The sequence below is a fragment of the Neophocaena asiaeorientalis genome, unplaced genomic scaffold (assembly GCF_003031525.2).
Source record: "Neophocaena asiaeorientalis asiaeorientalis breed wild unplaced genomic scaffold, Neophocaena_asiaeorientalis_V1.1 scaffold77, whole genome shotgun sequence".
In the NCBI taxonomy this organism is placed as follows: domain Eukaryota; kingdom Metazoa; phylum Chordata; class Mammalia; order Artiodactyla; family Phocoenidae; genus Neophocaena; species Neophocaena asiaeorientalis.
Window position 1 is genome coordinate 4,186,314 of NW_020174645.1, and position 27,152 is coordinate 4,213,465.

General features: G+C 51.7%; 1 long non-coding RNA gene across 1 annotated transcript in view; it reads left to right on the top strand.

Moving 5' to 3' along the window:
- Positions 1 to 2,566: 2,566 nt before the first annotated feature.
- LOC112408718 (uncharacterized) overlaps positions 2,567 to 27,152 on the top strand; it is a 30,333-nt gene continuing 5,747 nt past the window's right edge. Inside the window, exons 1-2 of the long non-coding RNA XR_003004993.1 lie at positions 2,567 to 2,694; positions 11,097 to 11,234. This is a non-coding gene — a long non-coding RNA (uncharacterized LOC112408718). The remainder of the gene's footprint in view (positions 2,695 to 11,096; positions 11,235 to 27,152) is intronic.

Consider the following 27,152-nt stretch of genomic DNA (forward strand, 5'->3'; position numbering starts at 1 on the left):
CTCCCTCCCTCCCTCTCTCTCTCTCTCTCTCTCTCTCTCTCTCTCCCCCTCCCTCCCCCTGCTGCAGCAGCTGGCAGCCACCCTGGCATTGATCGAAAAGGTGATTTCCAAGCCCTGTGCACCTGACCGTGATGCTGACAGCCAGCCCCTGAGCCCCTGAGCCCCCGGCAGGAGACAGCCCTCCTTGAATGTGTCCTTTCCAGACAAGGTGTCTGGCAGGAGCTTTCTTCCTCAGGCGCCTCCTTGCAAGAAGCCTTCCAAGGTGCCACCCAAGGGCACACCTGTGCCCAGGCTGGGGGAGTGTGAAATCAGGCCTGGCTCAATAGAAATCAGACGCTGGGTTCCCTCAGCTTCTCCTTTCCATTCATTGCTGCCCTGGGGGATTACTCTTGGGGACAGAACTCTGGGTACTTAGTAATAATAATAGTGATAATAATAACACCATCTGTTGAGATCTCCCTATGGGCCAGGCTCCGTGCCAAGTGGATTATTCCACAGAATCAGCACAGCAGCCCTGTGAGTGGGTCCTAGCGTCATCTCCACTTTACAGATGAGAATGCAGAGGCACTGAGGGCAAGGCACTGATCCTGAGGGGACAGGAGGGAACAGAAGCCTGGAATCTGATGAGTTGGAGAAGTTCTTGAGGGCTGTACCCTGGCTCGTGGGTCGGAGCACCGCAGCTGAGAACAGGAAGACCCTGCGCTTGAGGTCAGGCTGGCCTGGGTGAATCTGCTCCCCACTCACTGGGCAAGTTCTTAAAGCCCCAGCACCTCAGTGTCACCATCTGTAAAATGGAGCCAAATGTGGTCTCCCTCCTAGGCTCTAAGAGTGTTGATGGAAAAATGGACCTGGAGCCCATGATACACATGGATATGTGGAATACAGTAGGTGCTCAGTAAACGAGAGCTGGAAAGGGAATTCCCTGGAGGTCTAGTTTTTAGGGCTCTGCACTTCCACTGCAGGGAGCACGGGTTCGATCCCTGGTTGGGGAACTAAGATCCTGTATGCTGTGAGGCACAGCCAAAAAAAAAAAAAAAAAAGCTGGAAAGGCCGCAGGAGGCTGGAATTCCATATCAAATAGTCTCAGAAAGAGGCCTCTCCCTGTCCCCCTACTTTTTCTAAGATGCTGGCTTTTAACAACCAGTTACTTTCAAGTGGGAATAAGAGAGAGTCAGGAAGGGAGAAAAGAATATTTGGTATGATCTTTGGCTACAAGTAACAGAAAACCTAACCCAGTGATGTAAACAAACAGGGTTTAGTTTTCCCATACAAAAAGAAGTCTGGGAGGTGGGAGTCAGTTCCAAAGCTCAGGTCATTCCAGGTCACTGTCTGTGCTTCTCTTGGCCTCTCCATCAGATCACAAGGTGGCTGCCATGACTCCAGGCATCACATCCATGTTCAAGGCATGAATAAAGAGCACAAGGGCATCAGCTACCTTTGCTCCTTTTATCAGGGAAAGCAAAACCTTTCCTACAGTTGTACCAGTTGGCCTCAGCCTCCATCTCATTGGCCAGAACTGCAGAGGATCCTGAGGGAGCAAATAGTTAGACTTTCTGGACATGGTGGTTGATGCAGGAATGGAGAAAAGGCTGGGAATCTGTGATGGGTCCGTCACAGTGTCTGTCACAGAGAGTCCATTTATTGCCAATATCTATACAATCACACAACACTCCATAGAGTTAAGAGCACAAACCATGGAGGTGGGTCTCCTGGGTTCAAATCCCAGCTTGGCCATTTTTCTAGCTGTGTGACCTCGAGCAAGTTACTTAACCTTTCTGTAGCTCAGATTCCTTATCTGTAAAAGGGTGATCATATTAGTACCTCCCTCGTTGGGCCATTATCTGAGTTAAATGTTAATTCATGCAAAGTGTTTGGACAGTGCCCAGCCTGTACAAAGCTCTTCGTAGGTATTAGCTGCTGTTATCCCCACTGCCTCCCATCCCATTACCCATCAAGGCTGAAAACTGACATAGGTCACGTTGTGCTGGTTTTCCTATGACTCGTTATGGATTAACATATGCACCAAAAATATACTTAGTAGCATGATGGCCCACGAGGCAAACTGTAGTGTTCTGAGATTACCTTGTGAATTCCCTCATATAAATAAAACCAGGAACTAGAAATGGCTCAGCCTTTTCCCCACCTACAAACCAGTCAATTTCCTCCTCCTCTGTGGAGTGCACAGGGCTGCAGAGAATACTACTTAGAAGGATAGAAAAGGCGTCCCAGAGTCCAGTGCTAATAACATTACTCTAAAAGCATTTCTCCCCTGTGCAAAGTTAACTCGCCCCTAATGATGATAAACTCCCCCTGCCGCTGCCTGGCCCTACCAGTCTGAGGAGGCCAGATGATTCTCCAAAGGAGTACGTTTCAACCTCCAGCCAGGGTCCTGGGGCAGCCTGGGTGCCAACAGTACCGGTTTGGTCCCTGGCAGGAGGCAGGTGCTGGGAGGCATGTAGAAACCGTCTGAATGTTGTCCTGGGGAAGGAAATGGCCACCCTGCTGTCTCCTGACCTCCTGGGTTCCTCTTTATGAACTTTCAAAAACAAAAGCCGCAGGGAGAAGACAAAGCACCACTTGCAGGAACCTGAGGAAGATGCTGGCATGTTTGGCTCATTTAAGCTGGATAAGACCCAAGTCTCGGAGGCAGCTCTGCAGATCTGACACTTGGAATGATATTCTGGTTTTCACCGGGTGAGTCACGCTTGGGAGACAGAGAACTGGGTTGTTGGCAGTTTCGTTTTGACTTTGTGACAACTCATGCCCTTCCCTCCTCACTCCCTTTATGCCAGCCCCAGAAAAGCATCCAGGGCCTGAAGTGGAGAGAGGATTTGTTTCTCTTGATCTGCTCAGGGGAGACTCTGAGTAGGACTTTCTTTGGAGATGGGGATAAACTGTGGTGTACCTAGGGTTGCTTTGTGAATTACCAAGCATCGTTGTTCAGGGAATGAGTCACAGTACTTTGAAGGCTTGACATTCTGGAGTCCTTAGACATGTAGCTGATCAGCAAAAGGGACGTTTCACCCTTGTGGCCTCTTTGGGGCTGGGAACATTCTGGATAATAGTGCATTTACTCTCTCCACCAGCACCATCTCAAGATTTAGCCTAGACTCTGTGGGTGACAGGGAAACTTAGACCTTCTCCTGCCCAATGAGCCCAGATCTTACCAGTTTTCCCCAAAAGTACTCACTGTATCACATATTTACTATAGGGCACATTCAAATGAATTATGTACTGAGAATTTAAGATGATCACAAATGGACCATTTTGACCCAAATGATCACAGTAGTTCTGTGCTGTGTCAGGGGCTAGTGATACAACACAGATGGGGTGACCTATGTATGTCTGCCATGAATTTTTCAAAGAAATATTTGTTTATTTTTTTGGCTACACCTCGCAGCTTGCGGGATCTTAGTTCCCTGACCAGGGATTGAACCCGGGCCCTCGGCAGTGAAAGTGCCAAGTCCTAACCTAACTGGACTGCCAGGAATTCCCTCTGCCATGAATTGATGTCCCAGACATGGAGTGTTAAATGAGAAAAGCAAGTCAGAGAACAACATGGAACAGAAAATGGGAAAAAAAGGAAAAAAAAGTTAAAAACCAAATCAAGAAATTTTCTGCCGAGAAGTGGTATGGTGTAGTGGTCAAAGTGAGGATCAAAGCCAGACTGTCTGAGTTCACCACTGCCCACCATTGGCTAGCTCGGTCCCTATCTGAGCCTCACTTTCTCCATCTGTAAAATGGGGGTAAGAATATAACAGCCCTAGAGGATTTGCTAGGGGCGCCATACAAGAATGTGTTAAAGGAATCCAGTCCTTCCCAAGGGCACCACCGCCTTTGACTGTGGTTTTCATCTCTATGCTGGGGGTTGGAATCTGGGGGATGACGATCTACTTCCCACTAGAAATGCTGGCATTTTTCACTGTCAGCACATGTGGATTACATGTGTAAATTTTTAACAAGAAAAAAAAAAAAAGAAAATTAGTAATGCTATTTTTAAAGAGAGTTTTTAAGATCTCCTGGCCCGCTGAAGGGCCATCGTGCAGTTTGGGGGGTGCCGGCTGGGGAGTGAGCACAGGGTGGGCTCAGCCTGTGGCCAGGGCTGTGGGTGGAGGCATGCTGCCTGGAGAAGGTGACGGGGCCGCTGGACGCTTATCAGGGGTGGGGTGGGGAGCTGTGCTTTCCTCTTGAGAGGCCCGTCTCATGTTACCTGGCAGCTTTAGGACAGAAGTCCTTTAGCAAAGCAGGCTCCTTCCTGCCCAGCGATGAGCTGAGATTAAACGCCTGGTTGAAGCACAAAGGAACAGCTTCATCTGGAAAATTCCACTGCAGGGTGAGGCTTGCCAGGCCTTGAATGCAGGGGCCTGGGGATGCCTGAGTGTTCCCTAAGAGGTTGGCTGGGTTCCAGTGGGAAAGGGGTTCATTCAGTCAAGTAGCAAATTTTTCCTGAGCACCTACTATGTGCTAGCCACTGTTCTAGGCACCGAGGACATGGCCAATGGATAAATAAATGCCTGTGAGAATTCCACACTCCAGTTGTGAGTTCTATCAAGACACTAAAGTAGTTTGATGGGACAGAATGTGACTGGGTATTGGTGGGGTGGAGGTAGGGGTGGAGTGAGCGTGTCTACTTTTGATCAAGTGGCAGGGAAGGCCTCTCTGAGAAGGTGACATTTGCACAGAAATCTGAATAAAATAAGGGAGCCAGACCTGGGTATCCGGGGAAAAGCATGCCGGCCGAGGGCACAGTGTGTGCAAAGGTCCTGAGGTTGGAGTGGGCTTGGCATGTTTTGGAAAGAACGTGGAGGTCAGTGTAGTTGGAGCCTAATGGTTTAGGGGGTAAATGGTGGGAATGAGGCCAGTAAGGTGAGCGGGACCAGATCATGCTGGGCCTTGTGGGTCACGGTGAGGCATTTGGATTTGGGAATTTACTTCCTCGTTCACTCAATATACCTGGTTTTTCAACACCAGTTAGGTGCTCAGGGTACACTTCTGGATGTTTTCAGTTTATCTAAGTCAAACGGACTTTTTCTGTTCACACAGTAAATGTTGGGGCAGAGCCTACCTGCTCCCCTTCCACAGTTGGGAACAGAGGCCCAGAGGAGATGTTTGGGATGACAGGCAGAGCTGAGGACCAGCAATGGTCAAGAGTGAGGTGAGCACGGCACTCAGGGCACAGAGCGGAGGGAGGTGCGCCCTCTCCACAGAGGCGGCACCTGAGAATGAATGAGCGCTTCCTTGAAACTTGCACCTGGATGCCTTGCTTGTCTCACTCTCATCCAGGAATTGCTGAGGACTCTTGGACCTGGTTTCTACAGACCCAGGAGGTCCCTGGAGCAGCTCAGGCCCTTGAGGGCGGCAGTTGAGGGGGTAGAGATGCTCTCCTTGAGGTCACCTTGGGCCAGCTACCTTCAGGAAGCTTCCAGCAGAGCTGGCCAGCTGTTCCTCCATCAGCCCTGTCCTCCCCCCCAGACACAAACATGTGTGTCCCCTTTTCACCTGTGTCTCATGTGTGGGTGGTGCCACCACATGTTATGGGTTGAATCGTGTCCCCCATAAAGATGTGTTGAAGTCCTAGTCCCCGGAACCTGTGAATGTGATCTGACTTGGAAATAAGGTTTTTGCAAATGTAATCCAGTTAAGATGGGGGCCATTCAGGGCCCTAATCTAATACGACTGGCGTCCTTAGAAGAAGAGGAAAGATACAGAGGGAAAACGTCACGTGAGGATGGAGGTGGAGATGGGAGGGATGCAGCCACAGCTGAGGAACGCCTGGGGCCATGGGAAGCTGGAAGAAGCCAGGGAGGAGCCTCCCTTGGAGACTCTGGAGCGAGCCCAGCCTTGCCCATACCTTGACGTGGGACTTCTGACCTCCTGAACTTTTGTCCTAAGCCAAGAGTCTGGGGAACCTTGTTATGGCAGTCCCAGGATGCTAACACGTGGTGTTCAGCAGGTGAGGGGTGGCTAGAGCTGCCTGCAGCCACACAGCTGGTCAAGGTCACAGTCAGGACTTGAACCCAGGCCACCTCAGTGTCAATCCAGGGCAGCTGCCCATCTGTCCCCACATGTACCTTCAGCCCTCTGCAGGGCTAGGGCTTTGCCCACGCACACAGACCCCGTGGGGACTCGGTCAAATGTAGGTCCTGGTGTGCTTGGTCTGGGAAGGGGGGTAGCCCGGGGTTTTCTCCACGTGAGGATCTTGCCACTTGTCCGTGGACAACGCTTTGAGCAGCAAAGACCTAGAAGATGACTTAGCCGCCAGTCCAGACACCAGCCTACCTCACTCGGAGAGCACCGTGTCGTTCCGTATTCATCCCTTGGAGACAGTGACTCAGTCCAGCATGGGGTGAATCCCAATTAGCTGAGTCAGGGGTCAGCAAACCGATTTTCTGTAAAGAGTCAAATAATAATCCTTTCAGGCTTTGTGGGCCGGAACGTCTCTGTTGCTGCTAACTGGCTCATCTTGGGCTGTACTTTGTCCCGGTGGGATGTGATGACTGGATCTGGGCAGCCATTTGGGGACCTTGAAGAGCATGATCTATATTGAGGGCAGCAGAAAAGAGAAGAGAGGGAAAGAGCCTGGTTCTGATGCCACCCCTGAGCTGCTGAATCAACCAGCCCGGGAGCTCCTTCACCTCAGGATTTCTTATCATGGAAAATAGAAATCTTTTTCATTATTAAAGCTGTTTGAATTCTGATTTTTTAATTTGCTGCCTAAGACATTCTGACTGATACAACCTCCTCCAGGTGCCCCAGGCCTTTGAGCTGCTAACTTTCCTCCTGCCCAATTAAGCATCATCTTTTCTAGGTACTGCAGAAGGTGACCCATGACCAGGTCTCAGGGTGCAGTGAGAATTGCGCAGAATTGAAAGTCTAGAGGTTTGGCTCCCCGCCCCAAATCTGTGTGACTCTGACCAAACCAAGTGGCCTTCTGGTAAAACGAGGGCAACTCTACTGGTCAGACAGGTTTGCTGTGGCGTCCTAGGAAGGTAAATAACAATGGCTAGGACAGCAGGCAGGGCTCCACCCACAAGTCCTGGGTCTCTCCTCTGATTCTGCAATTCTGTGATTCTGCAATTCCGTGTGCTTTGCTCCTGACTGCCCGTACTCTTGCCTCCCTTCTGCACACAGCTTTGGCCCCGTGTCCAGAAAGCCTGGCCGGCCTGGGAGTTGTCATCCCGCTGGGACAGCCCTTAGGCGACCATTGACAGTGTGGGGGTCCGGCCCCCTGCTCTGGAGGCAGGACAAACTTCGAGGTGTAACTCACGCTCCAGAGTCCCCCGCGGATCAGGCGAGGGCTGGGACGGTGCCTCAAGTGACACCTCAGCTTGGCATCCCCTCCTTCTCTGTCCTCTTCCCGCTGCTGGCCTCCCCAGGAGGACCTGGCTGCAAATCCTCATCTGTTTCTGCGGGAAAACTGGGTAAGCCCCAGGCGCGTACTCTGTGCTCGTTGCTGCTCTAAGTGCTTTGCATGTAGTAACTCATCTCATCCTTCCCAGGAGTCTCTGAAACAGGTACTATTATCCCACTTTGCAGAAGGGGAAACTGAGGCCCAGAGAGGTTCAGTAACTTGTCCAGGCTCACACAGCTTGTCTCACTCCAGAGTCTGTATCTTAACCATTGCATTATGCTATGCAATGGCACTCTGGGGCCAGCATCCTGGGTTCAAGTCCTGGCTTTGCTCTTTACTAGTCATGTGACCCTGGGCAAGCAATTTTGCCCTTTTGGACTATAGTCTTTTTAGCTATTAAATGGGTTATCATGATAATTAAGTCATTAATACTTGTAAAGAGCTGAGTACACAATACATGTCAGCTGGTATTAGTTATTATTATGAGAGGGATGTCTTAGAGCTGGCTTTGCTCTGCTGGGGTAGCAAGTGGGCAGGGAGCTCTCAGGACCCCTGAGTGACCCCTGGGGGAGGAGGAGGGAGGGGTAACCAGCTGAGCCCCAGCCCACTCAGTCAGTGCCCAGGAGAGGCAGGATGGGGCCCACGCGGAGTGAGGGCAACCAGCACTGTTGCCATGGCAGCAGCCTCCAGCAGGTTCCCAGCTGTCCAAGGAGCCTGTGGGGTCTCCACCCACCGCCCTGGCTGAAGGCAGCCAGGTGGCTGCGGGGCCTCCATGCCCATGCGCAGCCCCCTGACTTACAGCCGGAGCGTCTTCTGGCTCAAAACACACATCACTCAGTGATGACCCATGGGGGCGGCCACACAGGGAAACGTCAGGGCCACCCCTGAGGCCTGATTAACATGGAGAGCATCCTGCAATCTCAGCGGGGTTTGGGAGTGGGCAGGTGAGGGGGTCCTGAGGCCAGCACCCTCCTTCCCACCAGGGAACCCCACCCCCTTTCCTATGCCATTTATCTGTCCAGGAGGCTGGAACGGGTGAGAGGATTTGAATCTAGCTGTGAAGACCGCCTGTCTGCCAGGGGCTTTGCTTGGATCGGTCCCTCCCAGTAGCTCCGCCTTAAAGAACACTTGCTGCGTACCAGGTGCTGTCTTTTTATTTTTTTACCTTTATTTTTATTTTTAATTTTTTGACTGCACCAGCAGGGCATGTGGGATCTTAGTTCCCTGACCAGGGATCGAACCCGTGTCCCCTGCAGTGGAAGTGTGGCGTCTTCCTCGGAGTCTCAACCACTGGATGGCCAGGGAGGTCAGCACTTTGGGAACAGGTCCTCGAATCCTCATTAGTCTGTGGTGTTGTTCTAGCATTTTTGCCCCTATTTTACAGATAGGAAAACTGAGGCCCAGAGAGCCTAAGTCATCTGTCCCAGCAAGGCCTCTGCTTCCCCCAGTCCTTCTCTATTTCACTGAACAGGGGCCCTCAGATGACACCCGGGACACACGAGCAGGCATTTACTGGGCCCCTACTGAATGCAGGCATGGTTCTGGCCACTGCGGTGTGTGGAGTTGAATCACGGCACAGCTGGGACCCCCAGAAAGAAGCGTGCAGGTGGCCCAGAGACCCCGTTCTCCACCTCCACTAGGATTGCTCAGCTCTGGCCTAGAGGGGGGAGTCAAGTGTGGCCTGCAACCTTTTTTTCCCTCTGAAGGTAGGAACAAAGACCATCTCACTTGGCAATTACAGCAAACTCAGCTCTGCTGGTCTCCAGCTGTCTCTTCTGCCTGATGGGGTTTCTTTGGGGTAAATATTAAATCAAATCAAACTTCAAGCTCCCTGGCAAGCTGTTCTGTATCCCCACCACCTCACTCCCCTCCCCGGCAAGATCTCCCCTCTCGCCTCCTTCCCTCTGGCATCCAGCTGGGGGAGGCGGGATGCACGAATCCTCAGGGTGGCAGCAGGGCAGAGGCTCAAGTTCAAGGGCTGGTGTCGTGTGCCCAGGGGATACCAGTGCCCAGGGAGCTGGGGCTTGTCCTGACAGAGGTGAGAACTCTCGGCGGGCAGCCCCTGGGGTCAGCCCCCGACACTCCTTTTCACAGGTTTTGCTCCTGGCCACTGTGGCCAAGCTGTGGGAGGTGGGTATTTGCTGCTCCTTCCAGAGCCTCAGTTTCCTCATCTGTAAAATGGGGCTGCAACCCTTTCTCTGCTCTGAGAAACCACCCTGTTTTGCAGACCTCATGAAAATAACACAGAGCAAGTGCCTTATAAACTGTAACTGTATCATTGCGACTCACTTCTGTACCACCTTCGTAACTCACAGAGCAGCTAAAAAATATGAAGTGTGAAACTCCCCTCCCTCCTTTCCTTCTCTTTTTCTCCTTCTTCCTCCCCCTCCTTCCCTCTCTCCCTCTCCCCTCCTCCCCTCCTTTCCTTCTTCCTTCCCTCTCTTCCTTCCTGCTTACATAGAAAAGAAATTCTGAGCTCAGATCATTTTTCCCCACGCGGGGGGTTTCCGCCCCCATCATGGGCGGCGGGGCGGGTGGTCAGGGGACCACGGAAGGCGACAGCTCAGGCACCCAGACCTGCAGGCGGGCATGAGGAGGGAACATTATTCTCTGTAATGTCACGGTCATCCTCAGTACTTTTTATGTTCAAAGTGCTTCCTTGGCGCTGAATAATTAATTCTCGCCACACTCCGTGCGAGGGAATAAATAAATGTCACTTGTATGGGGTGACTAAGCCCACGGGGAATCAGGGCTGACAGCTTCAGGCGCCAGCAGAGGGGTCGGCTGGGGACATTGCCGTCAGAGCCCACGGCTGGGGCAGCACTGACTGGGAGGGTGATGGGTAGGGCCCACGTGGGCTCGGGGCGTCTCCTTTGCTTGTTCTGGAAGCATCACGAGCGTCCAGTGAGATGCAGGCCCTGGACCGCAGCGCTCTCACGTGCCTCCACCTTCCGGTCTGTGAAATGGGAATCATCCTGGTGCTTATTTCCCAGACTTACCGGGACCAATGCAGATACAGCCCTCATGGAGGTTGGCCCCAGGGAGAACGTTTGCACGGGATGTCGGGATATCACTGCCACCTCACATGCCCACTGCTCCCCCACCCCCTGAAACCCCTGGGGTCTCTTCCCAGGCCTCACTTTCACCAGACTCCCTACCAGGGCCCCACCCACCCCTCACCTCCCACCCCTTCCCCTCCCTGGGCTCACCTGCTCCGGCCCAGGGGCCCTGGTTCCCCACAGCTGTCTCGGGCACATGAAGCCCGTTCCCACTGCAGGACTTTCTGCTGGCTGTTCCCTCAGCCCAGAACATTCCTCCCCAGGGAGCCTGAGGGCTGATTCCTTGCTCCACCCAGGGCTCTGCTCCATGTCACCTCCTCAGAGAAGGCATCCCTGACTGCCCATCTAAAATGATCAAATGGATAAGAATACCACTGTCCTTCCCTCACCCCTTATTTTTCATGTATTCACTATAGGTCATCCGTCCCCTCTGCCCCGGAGACTGCAAACTTGGTCAGGGCAGAGACCTTGTCCTTCTTGGTCACCACTGTCTCCCCAGTGCCTGGCATGTAGTAGGTGCTCAACAAATAATTAGTTTGTTCACTGCTGTATTCCCTGTGCCTAGAACAGCTCCCAGCACATAGTAGGTGCTCAATACACATTTGTTTGCTCGTTGTCATCAGCCTAGTGACCGACACAGAGTAGATGTCTAATATATATTTGTTGTCCAATTTGTTGATTCCTAGAAAAGTGCCTGGATCCCGGGACCAGAGGCAGACCCAGCGGGCCCAGATGAGACCCAGAAGCCTGGGAGGGGACAGGCACCCCTCGCTCCACCCTGGAGACCCCAACTTGTCCAGCTGAGCAGAAAGCAAGAGGAATAGGTACTCAACAAATATTTGTTTTATTTGTCATTGTATCTCTAGGACCAGCACTTAGTAAGCACTTGGTGTTTGGGGAACGAATGAATGATTGGATGAAGGGGTTGGATTCCGAAGCCCCAGAATCTTCCAGAACAGAGGTGCCTGCACTATGGGGGGAGAGGTTGGGCCACAGCAGCCGGGCGTGGCAAGCAGCACACGTCTCCACCGTGCGAGGCCGCTCGCCCCGGCACCAGGCCCGACCACGGCAGAGAAGGAGGGGACCGCAGATGGCCGGCCATCTGGCCGCGCAGAAGGCTGTCTGTGCCGGCGATGCTCAGCGGGGCCAGCGGGCGCGGGCTCGAGGGTGGGTGGAGGGGTCCCCGTGCCCTCCCAGATTTCTGGGCCTCATCTGGGGCCCCTGGAGTGTGTTGGGCCTGCCTCTGGCCCCAGGATCCAGCATGGGCCGGGTGGTGCAGGGGTCAGAAGGAGTGTGATCAGGGAGACAAGGACCAGGCCAGGTGGGCTCTGAGGACAGGGCTGGGGCTGGACCCGTCCCTCTTCCCAGCACACACACCGTGCTGCCTGCTACCTCCTACCCTGGCGAGGGTGGGCAGGGCGGGGCCTGGAGACAGAGAACAGGAGCCTGGGCGAGTTCCCGAGTATGCATCTGTATGTCTGTGGGTGCACGGGAGGAAGGTGGAATTTCGAATATTCCAGTTCACGTGTTTGAGTTAGATATTTTTCTGTCTGTGATTGAGTTCATGGTACACGTGAATTTTTAGCTAGATGTGTGAGGATACATACACATGTATTCGTGTGTGCCTACCCATGCTGTCCCAGTGGTAAGCGTCAGATTTTATTTTTAGGTGTAGGCCCCTATGTAGGGGTGTGTGGGCAGGTGGGCTTCCTGCACGCCTGTGTGTACACGCCTGCGGGCTGGTGCATGGTCTAGCATGTTGTATGCGTGTGTGCCGGGGAACAAGCTTGTGCGAGGGGCGAGCGCGTCTGGTCTATCTGCACGTCTGTGTGCACATATGTACGCACATGCATTCAATGGTCACACATGTGCTAAAGAATAGGACTGTGTATGTTCGTGTGTTGTGTCCATGCATGTATTTATAGACGTGATGTGTATACGTGTGTGTGGAATGTGTGAGCATGTGTTTATATGTGTGCAGTCAGGGATGTGTGTGTGTGTGCTGAATGTGTATGTATAGCCTCATGACAGCATAGATGTTGGAGCCAGATCACCTGGGTTTACGTTCCAGATCTGTCACTTGCTGGCCCATGTGGCTTTAGGCAGGTGATTTAAAATATCTGGACTGTGATGGGGCAGCACAGTTTCTGTGGGAGGTCCAGGGATCTTGGGCTCTTTTTGTTAGATTAGAGGTGGGTTCAGGGACTCAAGGACAGTTTCCTTAAAAAAGGGACATTTGAACTGGGTCTTGACAGGTGAGTAGGAGTTCAACAGTCAGAAAAAGTTTAGAACTCTCCAGGCAGATAGCACAGCATTTAAGAAGTCAGTCACTGACTGTACCCCTGGTCCAGGCTATCTTTTCTTCCCCAGATGGCGCAGAAAGCCTTTCTACTGGTTTCTTACACCCTCTTTCTGAAGTGCATTCCGGACTTTGGAACAGATTCCTCCCCTTCCTCATGACCTTGCCCTTGGGCCAGCCCCTTAGCTTCTCTGTGCCTCGGTTTTCTTTTCTCTTGTGAGGCTTTTGGTAGCTGTTTCTCAGGACTGTACAGATGAGGAAGTCAATGCTGAGATGTACAGAGGTTTGCTTAAGGTCACACAGTAGAGCTGGGAAAAGAAGCATTTCCGAGGAGTAGCCTAGGCTCTGTTAGAGGCACCAGAATGCGGGTCTCCATTTTGCAAAGTTTAGCTTGGACTTAAGAGTTTAAAGCCAGCACCTCCTTCAACAAACATGTTATAGAGGCGGTATTCAAATTTCATTAATTGAACACGTTAATTGGGCACCTGCTGTGTGCCTGGCTCAGGGGACACATCAGTGTCAGATCCTCTAGGAACGGAAGGTCCAGACCTGCGTTGTCCAGTATGGTAGCCACTAGCCACGTGGGGTTTGGGGGGCAGAATAATGGTCCCCAAAGATGTCCGTGTCCTAATCCCCGGAACCTGTGAATATGTGACCTTACATGACAAAGGGACTTTGCAGATGTGATTCAGTTAGGGATCTCAGAAAAGGGAGATTATCCTGGATTATTGGAGGGGCCGCCCAGTGTAACCACAAGAGTCCTCATAAGAGGGAGGCAGGAGGGTCAGAGTTGGGGAAAATCCAGTAATGGAAGCAGACGTCAGAGTGATACGGGGCCATGAGACTCTAGAAGCTGAAAAAGGCAAGAAAACACATTCTCCTCCCTCCCATTCCGCACCCAAGTCTCCAGAGAGGAACGCAGCCCTGCCAACACCTTGATTGCAGACCAGTAAGGCCCAGTTCAGATCTCTGCCCTCAAGAACTGTAAGGGAATACATTTGCATTGTTTAGCAAATTCCCTGGCCGTCCAGTGGTTAGGATTCCGTGCTTGCACTGCAGGGAGCACGGGTTCAATCCCTGGTCCGGCAACTAAGATCCCCCATGCTGTATGGCACGGCCAAAACTAAATAAATAAGTAAAATAAAAAATAAAATAAATTCCGCTGGACAACATTGGTTTAGACAGACACAAGCAGGCAAACCAACAGGTGAGGTAACTCCAAATGGTGAAGAGTCCTAAAGCCTAAATCTACTGAGATATAAGAGCTGCCTCCCGGGGGTCTATTTCTTGCTAAATCCATGACAGGAATTGGGGGCTCAGAGAAGTTAAGTCACTTGCCCAAAGTCACACAGCAAGAGAAGCATAGGAGGACCAGGGAAGGTCAGGTTGCCCCAGCAGGTGTCAGAGCAGGTGGGGAAAGCTGGGGATTCAGCCTTTCCAACCAAAAAACAAGAGACCTCCTGCAGCGAACTCCAGGCCCCTTTCCCATGAGACTCTCATCCTCTTGGGAGACATTTCCCCCCAAACACTGGCCAAGGTGACTGTATTCATTTCCTGGGGCTTCCATAACAATTACCACAAACTACGTGCCTTAAAGGACAGAAACGTACTCTCTTAACAGCTCTGGAGGCCAAAACCCTGAGATCAAGGTGTTGGCAGGGCGGTGCTCCCCTGAAGAAGGCTCTAGGGGAGGATCCTTCCACGTCTTTTCCAGCTTCTAGCGGTTGCCAGCTTCCTGGGTATTCCTTGGTTTGTGGCCCCATCACTCCCATATCTGTCTCCATGTTCACATGGCTGTTTTCCCTCTGTGTATCACTGTGTCCAGATTTCCATATTCTTATAAAGACACCAGTCATTGGATCTCATCTTTTTTTTTTTTAATTGAAGTATAGTTGGTTTACAATGTTGTGCTAGCTTCTGGTGTACAGCAAAGGAATATAGTATGTCCTTGTTGTTTATCTATTTTATATATAGTAGTCTGTATCTGCTAATCCCAAACTCTTAATTTATCTCTCCCCCACTTTCCCCTTTGGTCACCATAAGTTTGTTTTCTGTGCCTGTGAGTCTGTTTCAGTTTGGAAGTAAGTTCATTTGTACCATATTTTAGATTCCACATATCAGTGATATCATATGATATTTGTCTTTGTCTGTCTGATTTACTTCACTTTGTATGATAATCTCTAGGTCCATCCACGTTGCTGCAAATGGCCTTATTCCATTCTTTTTTATGGCTGAGTAGCATTCCATTTTGTACCTGTGTGTGTGTGTGTGTGTGTGTGTATCTCACATCTTTATCCGTTCATCTGCAGTAAGACCTCATCTTAATTTAATTCTATGTGCACAGACCCTATTTCCATATAAAGTCACCTTCACAGGTAGACACAAATTTGGGAGGGGGGGGTTGGATAGGACATTATTCAACCCAGTACAGAGACTCCAAGCAATTGTCCTCGGACCTGACGGGTGTAGACCTGTGCTTCCCAGGCAGTGAGCTGGGGAGCTCGGGGTTCAAATCCCTGCTTCACTACTCACTGGCTGTGTGACCTTTGGTAAGTTACTTAACCTCTCTGGGTCCCATGTGAGGATGATAACAGCACCTACTTCTACTTCATAGGGTTGTTGAGGATTAAATGAGATAGTGCACTGAATGTCCTGGAATTGACTCAAGCCCACAGCAAGCTCTTCTTAAGCATTCACCATCATAACCTTCCTTCCCCAGTGGTTGAGAGGACCTGGGGTGGATGCAGACACAGCATTAAATAATCCTCTGTGACAAGAAAGTCACTCCCTTTCTCCTTTCCATTCTTCTGCCAACTTGAAGGAGAGAGTCTCCACGGGGTGCTGATATGTCTTTGACGGGGCTCACTGAGTCTGGCTCAGGTATCTTTACAACAAAGCAAGAGAAAGTTTCCATCTCAAAAAAACTTCATCCGGTCAGGCAGCAGGATGGAAACCAGATTTTGGTGATCCCCTTCGTGTCCTTGTATTTATTTTCACGGTCACCTTCTGTTTATGACATGTGATATTGGCTTTCCAATTATGGGGTAATCTAAGCTGTCTTTTTTAAGTCAATGTATTTTCTTAAAGAGAAAGCAAGTGGTTGATTTTAAAGAATTAAGCAAATGGTAGTTCAGGTGTGGAGAGGGCAGGAACTGGTCCCATGAGTGCTGCAGGGGGGATGGGGCAGAGCTGCACGGGGATGCCTGAATGCCCCGGGAGTGTGTGTGTGTGTGTGGGGGGGGTGGGCAGCAGTTTGGGCATTTGAGGTCCAGAGTGGAATGTTTCCTTGTAAGCTTCAAAGGATCCAATTAGCTGGATTATATCTCCTGATCTGTGTAGACGCCACCCGGGTACAATTCGCATTCCACATCATCTCCCTTCTTTCAGAGGTGACCTGCCCAGGGTAGCAGGGCAGAATGGGAACCAGGAAGTCCCACAGGACCTGAGTGAGGGAGTGGAGAGCAGAATGGGGCTGAAAAGTGCGGGACCCATTGCGATTCAGCCTCCTCCAATCTCAGCAAAAGGAAATTCTCCAGCCTGGGTTATGCAAACATCTAGCAAGTTCACCTTCAAGGGTTTAATTTGCTTCCCCACTCCTCCACTTTCAGAAGGTGACAAGTGCCATTCACGAGTCAGTGAGAGCGGGCCGGGCCTGAGCTTCTGGAAGGACCAACACTGTAAAGGACAGTTTGTCCCAAAGCACGTGGGCCACCGCTTTGTCCCGGGAAATTCACAGCAAGTACCGAGTGGTATGGCTGAGCCAAATTCTGCCAGCAGGCACAGGGCTGTGTGCAGCTCAGGGGCCTCGGGGGACTCAAGCGTGGCCTCTCCTTTTTTTCTCGCGACAGACTAGCATTAACCCAGGCATGGGAGTGAGTGAGCTCTGGAGACAGATTCTGTTGTGCAATCAGACAAGTAATAGCTCCCCATGAGAGCCTCCACCCACAATCCCTCCGACTAGCTCACTCTTCCCAGTATCTGTTGCTATGTAACAAACCACCCCAAACTTAGTGGCATAAAACAACAGCAATGATTTTATTATGTCACGGTTCTGGCATCAGCGAGGCTCGGCTAGGTGGTCTCAGGCAGGGTCCGAGTTGCAACTGAGGTCTCAGTTGCAGTCACATGGTCCCTGGGGCTGGGGTCATCTTGCTGTTTGCTCACTCACACATCTTGCAACTCACACAATAGATGCTGGTTATCAGCTGGGACCTCAACTGGGACTGTGGCCTCCTTGGGCAGCTTGGGCTTCCTCACAACATGTCGGCCTCACAACATGTAGGAAAAAGTATCTCAGGAGGGCCAGGAAGAAGCTGTGTCACCTTCTGTAACTTAGCCTCAGAAGTCACATAGTGTCACTTCCATCATAGCCACAGCCCTGGCCAAGAGGAGGGACATGGACCCCGCCTCTCAACTGCAGGAGTGACAACTTCATACTGCAAAGATAGCTTGTGAGATGGAAGAACTTGTGGCCACCTTGTAAAATACACTGCCACTCCCACCGTTTCCTGCTCTAATTCCAGTCCAGATTCTTCCCAGCTTCCGATTCTGTGGACTTTCATCAGGCACCTAGTGAGCGCTCGCTGCTTTCATTAACATCCGCACATAAACTCTCCACAACTCCACTTTGCGGTCGGCCTGCGATATTCCCATTTCACAACCACGGGCTCTGAGGATCAGAAAGTCTAAGGCACCTGCCCAAGTTCCCACAGCTGTTCAGCAGTTTTAGGGAACATCGGTAGCTTTGGATGCCTCTTCTGGTCACTGTCCTTGCATTTCCTCGAAGATGACCCCTCCCTCACCTCAGACCATGTGGTTTGGGGTTAGTCTGACTCCACCCATTGGTCCATAGATGGGCATGTGACTAAAGCCTGGCCAATCAGAATTTTCCAAACCTGTAGCCTCAGTGATTGGTTCAGGGACCATCAGGTGACCCAGTTTGGTCCACTCAGAGATAATCCTAGAACAGTTGGGAAGAGAGAATTTTGGGGGTGACTAACCACCATGAATTCTCAGCTGAGCCTGCTGGGATGCCTTTTCCATCTTGAGGGCAAGGCCTACCTGAGAATAAAGCCAACATAGACAAAAATGACCACGAGACAGAAAGAGATAGCGTCCTGAGGTCAGTGCTTGAGCCCCTGGATCCAGCCATACCTGAAGTTGGCACTACCCTTGGACTTTGTCATTATAAAAGCCAATATCTTTTCTTTTTAACTGAGGCCATTTTGAGTTGAGGCTTCTAGGATAAGCAAAAGACTCTTGGCCTATAATGAGGCAGAAAAAGAATTTGAGTCCAAGCCTATCTAAGTCCAAATTCCAAATTCTTTCCCCAGAACCATGCCACCTCCCTGAGTCCCATCCACCTTCCGTGTCCAGATCAATTCTTCCTTTTCTGTGATACCTTCCCTACAAACATCAGCTCACAGCATCTCTCCTCAACTCTAATTGTTGGAGTTTGTGGCCTTTGGTCTAAGTGCTTTACAGGGAGGGGCCCCTGATCCACACTATACCCTCTTCTGTAATCACGGGTGCTTGAAGTTTCACCATCAGAGCAGAATTCCTTTGGATTAAGCATTGCCCTCCTCAAGTGATTGTTTTAAAATCCTGATCCCCTGAGAGTGGAACTCGACTCACTATGGCCCAAGGAAAAATGGATAAGGGTGTTCAGGTTGGAGATACAGGGCAGTGAAACCATGAAGGCGGGTGTGTTTGATTTTGGCCAGAAAGGAGGACGTGGCATTTAAGCTGCAACTCAAAAAAAAAAAAAAAAAAAAAAGGCAGGATTTGACAGTCAGGGATGTGGGAAAGGGCATTGGAGGTGGAAAGAGCAGACTAAGATGTGAGAATCTGTGGGGTACATTCAGGAAACAGCGTAAAATTAGCTGCTGTGGATGGTGTGTGATATAGGACAGAAGGCTGCTCAGATGATCCTGGGAACATGAAACACCAGGCTGAGGAATTTGATCCTTATTTTCCTGGCAATAGGGAGCCACTGAAGGTGCTGGAGCAGTGGGGAGAGCCTCAATCAGAGCAGCACTTTGGGAAGATTAATTTGAGGAAGCTGAGAGAGAAATGAGTTCATCTGAGTAAGAGTCAGACAATGGATGGGTTAGGAGTGATGGGGGACATTCCTGGGAACAATTGCCTTGATATAGACACAGACTGGGTGCCAGCACAGGGGTGGAGCATTAGAGCAGCCTGTGTTTTGGCCCCTTTGCCACGCGACGTCCAGGCTCAGCATCTTCCTCCTTTAAGAATGGCATCCAGGGAATTCTCTGGTGGTCCAGTGGTTAGGACACGGTGCTTTCACTGCCGTGGTCCTGGGTTCGATCCCCGGTCGGGGAATTAAGATCCCACGGCCAAAAAGAAAAAAAGAAAAGAATGGCCTCCATCCCCGGCCCTCCACATATAGATCCATGGTGTGCAGACCAGGATGGCGTTACTTTGCACTGCTGAGCAGCTTCCCACTGTGCGGACGTACCACAACTCACTCACCTATTCACTGCTGGTGGACATTTGGGTAGTTCCCAGTAAGCCCCTTTTTAAGTGTCAATAGATGTCACCTCGCACAAAGCAATAAAATCTGAGAAAGCGCTGATGGGATGGGCCAGCTATCTTTTATCTAGTACACCTTAAATAAATGCATAAGTATCACAAATCACCCGTTTGTCCAGGACCATCTTTCTCCTGCTCGGGGCTCGCTCTGGCAGAGGCTGTGGGAATTGCTGCTGCAGTGGTTGTGTTGTTGCACGAGGATGCTGCCGCGGGACCGGAGATGGGCATGGATGCCAAGCCTCTTCTCATCCTTGGACGAGAGGCCTTCTGGAAGCCGCTCTGGCTGGGCCCCTGCCCCCCACCTCCAGTCTCAGCTGGATGGAGACATTGAGCCCAATTCATGCTGCCTTCAAAGGGCTCCTGTCTGAACCAGGCTCTTGGGCTAACCTCAGCCAAATCCTCGCCTAGGGAAACACACTGGGCCCTTGTTCAGACGGAGGCCCGCCTGCAGGAGGTCAGCCCAGCTGCGAGGGCAGAATCCCCAGCTCAGCCGTGGAGTGTGGCACGGGGGCTTCCTGGGCGCGCTGCCCGCCAGCCCCAGGCCCACCACCCTAGATGAGACAGAGGCTGCCTGGGAAGGCAGAAGCCTCACCTGGGGGTTCCCACACGTGTCTGCTGCTGAGTCGGGAAGGGCCAGTCCCTCGGCCTGGGGTGTGGATTGCGCTCCCCTCTACCTCTCAGAAACTACACGCAATCCATTTTCCTTTCTTCCTCCTGGGATCTGAACTGCTTCTGCCCAACCAGAGCTCTTCTGTTGGCTATTAAGTGCCCTCCAGGCTGCAGATCTTAAGAATTATTCTACCGGAAGAAGCAAGCCTGAGAACCTGCCCACGTACAAGGGGAGAGGATTACACAGGGGCTTGAACACCAGAAAATGACAGGGATCCGTCGCGGGAGAACATCTGAGGGTCTGTCTCTCGTGCTGCTTGTTCTCTACCTCTGGGGAGATCCCCAAGGCTGTCAGAACCCCGTCCCCTCCCCATTCTATAGTCCTCCCCCCGGCCACTGCTCTGGCGCCCACCCACGTGTCAATGAGTCCCACATTTCTGTCTCTATCCACCTGTGTACTCAGTATTGCCACTCAGATGTCTCAAAGGGACCTAGGCACATCCAAAATCATTCTCTCCCACCTGAACTCCAGACCCAGATCTCCATGGTGTTGAAGGGAGAAACTTCTATGAGCATCTTCCTGGGCACGGTCAGAACTGCCCATCTTGGGGGCAGATCTCCTGGGGAGATAGGAGAGCAGATCCATCCCTGCAGAGACCCTACACTCACCACCAAGTGTTCCTGCAGACAGGGCTGTGCTCTCCAAGGCCACCACCTGGTGGGCCCGTCACCGTCACCGTGACATCTCCAAATCCCTCCCCCTGCCCAGGGTTGCTATCTCCTTAGGTGGCAACACATTGTCAGTGGGTGGAGGGGAACCGAGAGGCATTTATGGAAGAGAGAACTGATGATGGGGAGATTTAATTCACGGCTGATCCACTGCTTTTCAGGCCGGGCCTGGAGGAAGCTGCAGACCCATGTGCTTGTGACCTTCATTTATTTCAGACTTTCCTGGGAAGGGGCTGGGTGGGAGGAGGGCCGCAGGTGGGGAGGAGGGAGAAGAATGGGCTGGGAGCTGGTCCACCCACCAGGGTACTCGGGAAATGAGCCCCAGGAAATTGTCTTGCAGAAAAGGAAAGAGAGGAGCCGGGTTCCATTCTCTGGTTTCTAAAAGGAGGCAGGAAAAAAAATCATTCTGTAAATTTGCAGTCCTCTCTCCCTGAGCTTTTTTTTTTTTTCCCTCTGCAAGCACAGAGGACATGGTCCCCGTGTCCTGCCACGGCGAGAGCGGCTGGTTAATTAAACAGACGACCAGATGTCACCGTTCATTAGGCCGCGTGCGCAGCCCCTCCAGGTGGCTCCTTCCCCAGACCCCCGCCCCTGGCGGCCCCAGCCCTGGAGAAAGAGCCTGGCACACAGCGGGGTGGAGGTGCCCAGCAGTCCGCCCACCCCCCACCCCCGAGTCCTTGTCGGTAGGGGCACCGCAGCCAGACGCGAGGTGATGGAGACTTTTAATTTTCATCACGCCTGTCTGTCGAGCTCCATTTTAAATCACTTTAACGGCAGATTAAGAATATATAAGCTGATGTTAGAGGACATTCTTAGTGCCTTTATAAATATCTTAAATCAAAAGTTTGGCTTAATTGCACTTGGACGTTAGAGGAGGCTGGGGTGGGAGCAGGGTGTGGCTCAGATGAGCCCCGGTAGTAAGGGGCCTGGGAGGGGAGAGGGGAGCCCCTGGGGTGTAACATGGAGGGTCCACAGGTCTCAGAGAGCAAAACATCCGTCCAGTTTGCACGTGATGATTGAGTTTTCCCTTCCCGTCCAGACCTCGCGTGCAACACCAGGTACACCTGCAAACCAGGGGTAACCACGCCCAAGGCAAAGCCCTGCCCTGACCTCTCCGGAGCTGCAGCCTGGCAAGGAAGATGTCCAGTGACCAAGTAATTCCACATGGTGACCACAACAGCAGTTGTTGATCACATACGATGTATCAGGCCCTGTTCCACGCACCCGACCGACATATAGTATCTCATTTAATCCTCTACGGTGGGATTATCATTCTCCTTATTTTAAAAAGCGGGCTGGGCTTCCCTGGTGGCGCAGTGGTTGGGAATCCGCCTGCCAATGCAGGGGACATGGGTTCAAGCCCTGGTCCGGGAAGATCCCACATGCCGCGGAGCAACGAAGCCCGTGCGCCACAACTACTGAAGCCTGCGTGCCTACAGCCCACGAGCCGCAGCTGGAGAAAGCCCGCGCGCAGCAACGGGAATGCAATGCAGCCAAAAATAAATAAATAAAATAAATAATAAATTTAAAAAAAAAAAAAAAAAAGCGGGCTAAGAGAGGTTAAATGACTTGGTTGAGGTCACACTGCTTTTCAGTGAGAGACCAAGGTTTGCACCCAGGCAGCCTGTGGTGCCAGAATCTGTGCTCTAACCACTACACCTTTCTGCTTCTCCCTCCATATGGGATGAGTGTCAAGAGAGTTTCCACGGAGAGATGGAGCGGGGGAGCTTAACTGGGGGCTTGACTTCACCCAGGGGCACAGAGGAGGCTTCCCAGAGAGGAGATGCTTCACTAGGACCTGATGGGTGAGTAGGAGTGAGGCCAAGTGAAGTGGGAAGTACGTGGCAAGGGAGCTAGAACAGCATGTGCAAAGGCCCTGAGGCAGGCCCTCTCTTGGTATGTTTGGGGAACAGAAAGAAGGATTTTTTTTCTTCTGTTTCATTCATGGTTATATATCCAGGGCTGAGTGCAGTGCCTGGCACCAAGTAGATGAGGAGTGAATATTTGTTGAATGAATAAACAGAGGAGGTCCCACTGCAAGGCCAGATGTCAGTGATTGAAAGAGGCCTGTGAACAGCCACCCCGGGATGCTTCTACAAACCAGCCCTTCTGCCAGCCTTCCGGTGGGGAGGGGCCCCCGCACGGCAAGGGCTGCGTGGGCTGCCAGTGCCAGTGCCTTTGTGTCTTGCGGAGTCTCTTGACACTGACATGGCCGTAGGAGGCATGCAGAAGGAGACGCCCTCCAACTCTGCAGTGGGCGTGCTTGCTTCGGCCTCCCCAGCATCCTTTCCTCCTGTTTCTGGCTTTTGCATCTCCATTTTCCTTTGGGACCATCTCTCTCCCAACTGCAGCCCGTGAGAAGGAGGGGTTCCACAACCCAAGTTCTAGGGATGGCCAATCAGCAAAGTGCATTCCCTTGACCACAGTGATTGGCTCAGGGATGGCCATCTGACCCGAAGGGAAGCAATGAGAGTCAGCCCTGCAACGTGTGCTGAAATTACTGCAGTAGAGAAGCTTTGTCTATGTGGAGTTTGCTGAGCTGCTCATCATCCTAGGTGCTCCTGGGGTGCTTCTGTCATCCTTTGGGGAGAGGCTGCAAAGGCAAACAGGACTGAGAGATGAAGAGAGAGTGACTCCTGGAACCTTTGAGTCCCTGGATCCAGCCGTTCCTGAATTCACTTTCCCCTGAAATTTTCCAGTTACATGACCCAATAAATTCTCTCCTCTGTTTACACCAGGGAGTGTTGGGTTTTCTCTTATGTGTCAGCCACTGGCTCAAGAGATTTCCAACACAGAAAATTGGCACGCATTTCAGAAGTTCTGCAGAGCCTCCCGTGGAAGCCAGGCTTACTTTCTCTGCCTTGAGTTTGCTGAGGGAGTCAGGACACCCACTCAAATCTCAATTCTCTTGCACGTCAGCTGGTGACTGACTTGGGACTTGCCCTCTCAGAGGGGGCCCTGGTTTCATTAGCCGGAACATAGAGTTATAATCTCTGGCTCACCAGTTTCACTCAGTTGTGGATGTGTTTGGTGGCCAGTGATGTTGGCCAACAGGCTTTAGAGCCGCAGCTCTTATGTAAGACCCACCACGTCCCACACTTCACCTCCCATGACTCTTACCCTGCTGTAGTCACACTGGCTATTTATTTGGTTTCTTGGACACAGCAAGCTCATTCCTACCTCAGGGCCTTTGCACTTACTGTTCCTTCTGCCTGAAATGCTCCTCCCCTGAGATTAGGCACGTCTGGGTCCTACTCCATCTTCAAGGCTCAGCTCAAAGGTTGCCTCCTCCAAGAAGCCCTCCCTGACCCTCCCCTAAGGTCCCTGACTCCTTATCTCCCGATTTTATCTCTTTCCAGTCCTTATTATTTCTGAACTCACTTTTTTGTGAATGAATGTGTGCCTCCTCTCACAAACCTGGAAACTGTGAGCGCAGGGAGGTTGTTGGTCTTGCCCTCTGCTGTCTGTTGTGTCCCCGGCACAGTGGGTGCTCAGTGAATCTTTGTGGACTGACTGTGTGACCTCAGGCTAGTCACTTACCCTTTCAGAGGCCACCTTCTTTTTCTCACTTGTAATTTGGCATCTTCATTCATGCCTGGCACTCATGGGATCCAGTGAAATGACGATGACTCTGTAAGCCCTTGAATTATATTGCAATCATATTAAAAAGTGAGGGCTGCTTATTAGGTTGTGGGCGGGTCTTCCACCCTCCCAACAAATCTCCTACTTCCTTCCATCCCTAAATCCAACCCTAAAGGAGAGATTCTCCTTGCCACACAGACTTCAATCCAGGAGGACTTCCTGGAGAAGGGGGCGTTCTTCACCCAGCTTTATCAGTCTCTTGAGCCCTAGGGTTGACTTGCTCCTTGCAAAACTCCCTCCTTGGGGGCTTCCCGGGGGCTTCCCTGGTGGCGCAGTGGTTGAGAGTCTGCCTGCTGATGCAGGGGACGTGGGTTCGTGCCCCGGTCCGGGAAGATCCCACGTGCCATGGAGCGGCTAGGCCCGTGAGCCATGGCCGCTGAGCCTGTGCATCCAGAGCCTGTGCTCTGCAACGGGAGAGGCCACAACAGTGAGAGGCCTGCGTACCCCCGCCTCCCCCCACAAAAAAACCAACTTCCTCTTCGGAACTTCCCTGGTGGTCCAGTGGGTAAAACTCTGTGCTCCCAACGCAGGGGGCCAAGGTTCGATCCCTGGTCCGGGAACTAGATCCCGCATGCGTGCCACAACTAAGAAGTCCGCATGCTGCAACTAAAAGATCCCGTGTGTCACAATTAAGAGGACCCGGCGAAGCTAAAATAAATAAATTAATTAATTAATATTAAAACAAACAGAAAAACCCTCCCCTATTCCCTTCCCAAAGCCCTGACATACTTCCCTTCCATAAGCCCTCACCATTGTCACTGCCCACCCCCCACCCCCCAACCCAGAACATTTTCTTCAAGAATGCAAGCAGCGGTCAAGGGCATGGCCTCCTCCCCCAGCATCCCCGCCCCCTAGACTGGGGAATTAGACTCTGGGCCATGCCATCTGTCTGAAAACAATTAGCAGTAAACACCAGCACACTGGGGCTCCAGGTCGCCAGGGGACGAAGCGGTGGGGTTATAAATCCAGAAGGTTCCCAGCTGAATCAGCCTTCCTGTCCGTGGGCCAAGAAAAATCCTCCCAGCTGCCCCTGGGGAGAGAGGTTCCCAGCCACCTCTTGGGGGATGGAGGGGAGGCTCTACCGGAGCCTCACAAAGCCCTGGCCTCAGCTGGGGAGGCGGATGGGGGACCATCTGGCGGAGTGCAGGGACGTGTCCGGGCCAGACGGAGAAGCAGCCTTATTTGCTGTGTATTGTGTGTTCCTTCTCAAAACACTCCGCGCATATGCTTCAAGTGCGTGGCTCTCAGCCAGCTGGGACCAGGGGTGGGTCAGTGGGAGTACTTCCGAAGGGAGGGGTGACGGGTATGAGCCTGTCTACGGGGTGGGGACAGCTCATAGTGCCCCACCCCACCCGACTCGGCCCGGGGTTCCTCTTCTCCAGCCCCCCTGCTTGGCCCCTGCCTCAGTTTCCCCTATTAAGCCTCCTCCCCCCGCGCCCCCCCCACCCCCGCTCAAATGTCACTTCCCCTTACAACGGAAGGGGAGCCCACTTTGCCAAACTTGACTGCGTTTAGCTACATAAGGTCTGGCTCACCAAGCCGTTTCTTCATTTTGGTAATTTGAATAAGTTGCTAGTGAATTAAAAAAACAGGAGATGCTACATAAAAATCTGATGTTCAGCTTGTTATGAAAAATCGAAAACTCTGGCAAGCCTTTGCCATCAACGCAGCCACGATCGGCCCAGGTTGGGGGTGGGGGGCAGGCAGGGAGGGGGGAGAGGAGGTGCCTGCCCCTTAAGCCTGGCATGACTTTTCTGTTCCAATCCTCTCCTCATTCATTCACTCGTTCAATAGCAGTGGGACCTGTCGCTGTGCCTGGTTCTTTATACGGCGCTTTGATTCTCACAGGGAAGACAGACGTTAAATCCTAAACCGGGGCATATGTAATATAATGTCACATGGTGATAAGTGTTACTAAGGAAATATATAGCAGAGAAAGGGGTTGGAGAGGGATGGGGGTAGGAGGGGCTGCTGCTAACGCAGACCCATCAGGCCTGAATGAGCTGAAGGGCCCCCACGGTGCAGGAAAGGCACGCCTGCAGGAAGGAACAGCAGGTGAAAAGCCCCTGAAGCTGGGAGCCCGAGGGAGTGAGTGAGGGGTGGCCAGGCTCTTCTGAAACAGGTAATCTGGACAGGCCCGGCTTGGGGTTACCCCAGGTGGAGCCTTATTCTGCTTTAGACTCTGGGAAATCCAGCTAGTGAACCCTGGAGGACTTCCTGAGTGGGGCCGACTTTGAGGATTCCAGGTGGTTTGATCCTGATTCTCAGCCTCTTCCGGACTAGCTGGGGTGGTCCTGGTGGCAGGGATGCGGGGGTGGGGTGTGGTTTCCCCAGAGGCAAGGCTCCTTAGTGGTTAAGTCTCCAGCTTCCTGGGCTCAAGTCCCCTCTACCCCTCACCTCGGGAAGGGGACTTCCCCTCTCTGAGCCCAAGTTTCCCCATCTGTAAAATGGGGCGTCTAGAACTCACCTCAGGGGACTATTGTCTTACTAAGTTAATACCTATGTGCGCATCTATATAAAAATATCTATGCAAAATGTCTAGGCAGATGCTCGGCACATAGAAAGTGCTGTGTAACCGTTAGCCATTTAAATTTAAGGAGCAAAGGGAGACCATTGTTTAAAGGAGTGGTCCTCAAACCTTTTGGTCTCCAGACCCATGACACTTAAAAATTATCAAGGACCCCAAGCAAAGAGCTTTTGTTTATATGAGTTCTATTATTCAGTATTTCTCATATTAGAGATTGGTAAAATTTTAAAACATGAATTTATTAATTCACTCAAAAAGAAAGATAATACACTTATTACATGTTAATGTCAATAATATATTTTTATGACAAATAATGATTTGTCATAAAAATGATTTGTCTCAAGCCAAAAAATGTGTGGCAGGAGTGGCCTTGTTTTCTGT